Source organism: Pan troglodytes, chromosome 8 (genome assembly GCF_028858775.2).
Source record: "Pan troglodytes isolate AG18354 chromosome 8, NHGRI_mPanTro3-v2.0_pri, whole genome shotgun sequence".
NCBI lineage: Eukaryota > Metazoa > Chordata > Mammalia > Primates > Hominidae > Pan > Pan troglodytes.
In genome coordinates this window covers 7,700,918-7,707,376 of record NC_072406.2, presented here as the reverse complement: position 1 = coordinate 7,707,376, position 6,459 = coordinate 7,700,918, and positions in this window count along the sequence as shown.

Sequence of the window (6,459 nt, the reverse complement as noted above, 5' to 3'; positions counted from 1 at the left end):
TGTAGATATTTCCATGTTTATACAGATAGCGTTGTAGATATTTCCATGTTTATACAGATGGCTGTGCCGATATTTCCATGTTTATACAGATAGCGGTGTAGATATTTCCATGTTTATATAGATGACAGTGCAGATATTTCCAGGTTTATACAGATGGATGTGTAGATATTTCCATGTTTATACAGATGGCTGTGCCGATATTTCCATGTTTATGCAGATAGCGGTGTAGGTATTTCCATGTTTATATAGATGACAGTGCAGATATTTCCAGGTTTATACAGATGGCTGTGTAGATATTTCCAGGTTTATACAGATGGCTGTGTAGGTATTTCCATGTTTATACAGATGACTTTGTAGGTATTTCCATGTTTATACAGATGGCGGTGTAGATATTTCCATGTTTATAGAGATAGCTGTGTAGATATTTCCATGTTTACAGAGATAGCAGTTTAGATATTTCCATGTTTATACAGATCGCGGTGTAGATATTTCCATGTTTATACAGATCGCGGTGTAGATATTTCCATGTTTATACAGGTCACGGTGTAGATATTTCCATGTTTATACAGCTGACGGTGTAGATATTTACATGTTTATAGAGATGGCGGTGTAGATATTTCCATGTTTATAGAGATAGCGGTGTAGATATATCAATGTTCATAGAGATAGTAGTGAGGATATTTCCATGTTTATACAGATAGCAGTGTAGATATTTCCACTTTTATAGAGATAGCTGTTTAGATATTTCATATTTATACAGAGAGTGGTGTAGATATTTCCATGTTTATACAGATTGCAGTGTAGATATTTCCATGTTTATACAGATAGCGGTGTAGATATTTCCACGTTTATACAGATGGCTGTGTAGATATTTCCACCTTTCTACAAATGGCAGTGTAGATATTTCCATGTTTATAGAGATGGCGGTGTAGATATTTCCATGTTTATATAGATGGCAGTGTAGATATTTTCTTGTTTATGTAGATGGCGTTGTAGATACCTCCATGTTTAAAGAGATGGCGGTGTGTATATTTCCATGTTGATGGAGATAGCGGTGTGGATATTTCCATGTTTATAGAGATAGCAGTGCAGTTATTTCCATGTTTATAGAGATAGCAGTGTAGTTATTTCCATGTTTATAGAGATAGCGGTGTAGATATATCAATGTTCATAGAGATAGCAGTGAGGATATTTCCATGTTTATACAGATAGCAGTGTAGATATTTCCACTTTTATAGAGATAGCGGTTTAGATATTTCATATTTATAAAGAGAGCGGTGTAGATATTTCCATGTTTATACAGATTGCGGTGTAGATATTTCCATGTTTATACAGATAGCGGTGTAGTTATTTCCACGTTTATACAGATGGCGGTGTAGATATTTCCATGTTTATGGAGATGGCAGTGTAGATATTTTCTTGTTTATGTAGATGGCGTTGTAGAAACCTCCATGTTTAAATAGATGGCGGTGTGTATATTTCCATGTTGATGGAGATAGCGGTGTGGATATTTCCATGTTTATAGAGATAGCAGTGTAGTTATTTCCATGTTTATAGAGATAGCGGTGTAGATATTTCCATGTTTCTACAGATGACTGTGTAGATATTTCCATGTTTGTACAGATGGCAGTGTAGATATTTCCATGTTTATAGAGATAGAAGTGTAGATATTATCATGTTTATACATATTGTGGTGGAGATTTGTCCATGTTTATACAGATAGCAATGGAGATATTTCCTCGTTAATACACATAGCGGTGTAGATATTTCCATGTTGATACAGATAGCTTTGTAGATATTTCCATGTTTATAGAGATGGCTGTGCCGATATTTCCATGTTTATACAGAGTTCTCTGTAGATATTTCCATGTTTATATAGATGACAGTGCAGATATTTCCAGGTTTATACAAATGGCTGTGTAGATATTTCCATGTTTATACAGATGGCTGTGTAGATATTTCCATGTTTATACAGATGAATTTGTAGGTATTTCCATGTTTATACAGATGGCGGTGTAGATATTTCCATGTTTGTAGAGATAGCTGTGTAGATATTTCCATGTTTACACAGATAGCGGTTTAGATATTTCCATGTTTATACAGATCGCGATGTAGATATTTCCATGTTTATACAGATCGCGGTGTAGATATTTCCATGTTTTTACAGATCGCGGTGTAGATATTTCCATGTTTATACAGATGACGGTGTAGATATTTCCATGTTTATAGAGATGGCGGTGTAGATATTTCCATGTTTATATAGATGGCAGTGTAGATATTTTCTTGTTTATGTAGATGGCGTTGTAGATACCTCCATGTTTAAAGAGATGGCGGTGTGTATATTTCCATGTTGATGGAGATAGCGGTGTAGATATTTCCATGTTTATAGAGATAGCGGTGTAGTCATTTCCATGTTTATAGAGATAGCGGTGTAGATATTTCCATGTTTCTACAGATGACTGTGTAGCTATTTCCATGTTTGTACAGATGGCAGTGTAGATATTTCCATGTTTATAGAGATAGCGGTGTAGTTATTTCCATGTTTATAGAGATAGCGGTGTAGATATTTCCATGTTTCTACAGATGACTGTGTAGATATTTCCATGTTTGTACAGATGGCAGTGTAGATATTTCCATGTTTATAGAGATAGAAGTGTAGATATTTTCATGTTTATACATATTGCGGTGGAGATTTGTCCATGTTTATACAGATAGCAATGGAGATATTTCCACGTTAATACACATAGCGGTGTAGATATTTCCATGTTTATACAGATAGCGTTGTAGATATTTCCATGTTTATACAGATGGCTGTGCCGATATTTCCATGTTTATACAGATAGCGGTGTAGATATTTCCATGTTTATATAGATGACAGTGCAGATATATCCAGGTTTATACAGATGGCTGTGTAGGTATTTCCATGTTTATACAGATGGCTGTGTAGATATTTCCATGTTTATACAGATGACTTTGTAGGTATTTCCATGTTTATACAGATGGCGGTGAAGATATTTCCATGTTTATAGAGATAGCTGTGTAGATATTTCCATGTTTACACAGATAGCGGTTTAGATATTTCCATGTTTATACAGATCGTGGTGTTGATATTTCCACGTTTATACAGATCGCGGTGTAGATATTTCCACGTTTATACAGATCGCGGTGTAGATATTTCCATGTTTATACAGATGACGGTGTAGATATTTCCATGTTTATAGAGATGGCGGTGTAGATATTTCCATGTTTATATAGATGGCAGTGTAGATATTTTCTTGTTTATGTAGATGGCGTTGTAGATACCTCCATGTTTAAAGAGATGGCGGTGTGTATATTTCCATGTTAATGGAGATAGCGGTGTAGATATTTCCATGTTTATAGAGATAGCGGTGTAGTCATTTCCATGTTTATAGAGATAGCGGTGTAGATATTTCCATGTTTCTACAGATGACTGTGTAGCTATTTCCATGTTTGTACAGATGGCAGTGTAGATATTTCCATGTTTATAGAGATAGCGGTGTAGTTATTTCCATGTTTATAGAGATAGCGGTGTAGATATTTCCATGTTTCTACAGATCACTGTGTAGATATTTCCATGTTTGTACAGATGGCAGTGTAGATATTTCCATGTTTATAGAGATAGAAGTGTAGATATTTTCATGTTTATACATATTGCGGTGGAGATTTGTCCATGTTTATACAGATAGCAATGGAGATATTTCCACGTTAATACACATAGCGGTGTAGATATTTCCATGTTTATACAGATAGCGTTGTAGATATTTCCATGTTTATACAGATGGCTGTGGCGATATTTCCATGTTTATACAGATAGCGGTGTAGATATTTCCATGTTTATATAGATGACAGTGCAGATATATCCAGGTTTATACAGATGGCTGTGTAGGTATTTCCATGTTTATACAGATGGCTGTGTAGATATTTCCATGTTTATACAGATGACTTTGTAGGTATTTCCATGTTTATACAGATGGCGGTGTAGATATTTCCATGTTTATAGAGATAGCTGTGTAGATATTTCCATGTTTACACAGATAGCGGTTTAGATATTTCCATGTTTATACAGATCTCGGTGTAGATATTTCCACGTTTATACAGATCGCGGTGTAGATATTTCCACGTTTATACAGATCGCGGTGTAGATATTTCCATGTTTATACAGATGACTGTGTAGATATTTCCATGTTTATAGAGATGGCGGTGTAGATATTTCCATGTTTATATAGATGGCAGTGTAGATATTTTCTTGTTTATGTAGATGGCGTTGTAGATACCTCCATGTTTAAAGAGATGGCGGTGTGTATATTTCCATGTTGATGGAGATAGCGGTGTAGATATTTCCATGTTTATAGAGATAGCAGTGTAGTCATTTCCATGTTTATAGAGATAGCGGTGTAGATATTTCCATGTTTCTACAGATGACTGTGTAGCTATTTCCATGTTTGTACAGATGTCAGTGTAGATATTTCCATGTTTATAGAGATAGCGGTGTAGTTATTTCCATGTTTATAGAGATAGCGGTGTAGATATTTCCATGTTTCTACAGATGACTGTGTAGATATTTCCATGTTTGTACAGATGGCAGTGTAGATATTTCCATGTTTATAGAGATAGAAGTGTAGATATTTTCATGTTTATACATATTGCGGTGGAGATTTGTCCATGTTTATACAGATAGCAATGGAGATATTTCCACGTTAATACACATAGCGGTGTAGATATTTCCATGTTTATACAGATAGCGTTGTAGATATTTCCATGTTTATACAGATGGCTGTGCCGATATTTCCATGTTTATACAGATAGCGGTGTAGATATTTCCATGTTTATATAGATGACAGTGCAGATATTTCCAGGTTTATACAGATGGATGTGTAGATATTTCCATGTTTATACAGATGGCTGTGCCGATATTTCCATGTTTATGCAGATAGCGGTGTAGGTATTTCCATGTTTATATAGATGACAGTGCAGATATTTCCAGGTTTATACAGATGGCTGTGTAGATATTTCCAGGTTTATACAGATGGCTGTGTAGGTATTTCCATGTTTATACAGATGACTTTGTAGGTATTTCCATGTTTATACAGATGGCGGTGTAGATATTTCCATGTTTATAGAGATAGCTGTGTAGATATTTCCATGTTTACACAGATAGCAGTTTAGATATTTCCATGTTTATACAGATCGCGGTGTAGATATTTCCATGTTTATACAGATCGCGGTGTAGATATTTCCATGTTTATACAGGTCACGGTGTAGATATTTCCATGTTTATACAGCTGACGGTGTAGATATTTACATGTTTATAGAGATGGCGGTGTAGATATTTCCATGTTTATAGAGATAGCGGTGTAGATATATCAATGTTCATAGAGATAGCAGTGAGGATATTTCCATGTTTATACAGATAGCAGTGTAGATATTTCCACTTTTATAGAGATAGCTGTTTAGATATTTCATATTTATACAGAGAGTGGTGTAGATATTTCCATGTTTATACAGATTGCAGTGTAGATATTTCCATGTTTATACAGATAGCGGTGTAGATATTTCCACGTTTATACAGATGGCGGTGTAGATATTTCCACCTTTCTACAAATGGCAGTGTAGATATTTCCATGTTTATAGAGATGGCGGTGTAGATATTTCCATGTTTATATAGATTGCAGTGTAGATATTTTCTTGTTTATGTAGATGGCGTTGTAGATACCTCCATGTTTAAAGAGATGGCGGTGTGTATATTTCCATGTTGATGGAGATAGCGGTGTGGATATTTCCATGTTTATAGAGATAGCAGTGCAGTTATTTCCATGTTTATAGAGATAGCAGTGTAGTTATTTCCATGTTTATAGAGATAGCGGTGTAGATATATCAATGTTCATAGAGATAGCAGTGAGGATATTTCCATGTTTATACAGATAGCAGTGTAGATATTTCCACTTTTATAGAGATAGCGGTTTAGATATTTCATATTTATAAAGAGAGCGGTGTAGATATTTCCATGTTTATACAGATTGCGGTGTAGATATTTCCATGTTTATACAGATAGCGGTGTAGATATTTCCACGTTTATACAGATGGCGGTGTAGATATTTCCATCTTTCTACAAATGGCAGTGTAGATATTTCCAAGTTTATAGAGATGGAGGTGTAGATATTTCCATGTTTATGGAGATGGCAGTGTAGATATTTTCTTGTTTATGTAGATGGCGTTGTAGAAACCTCCATGTTTAAATAGATGGCGGTGTGTATATTTCCATGTTGATGGAGATAGCGGTGTGGATATTTCCATGTTTATAGAGATAGCAGTGTAGTTATTTCCATGTTTATAGAGATAGCGGTGTAGATATTTCCATGTTTCTACAGATGACTGTGTAGATATTTCCATGTTTGTACAGATGGCAGTGTAGATATTTCCATGTTTATAGAGATAGAA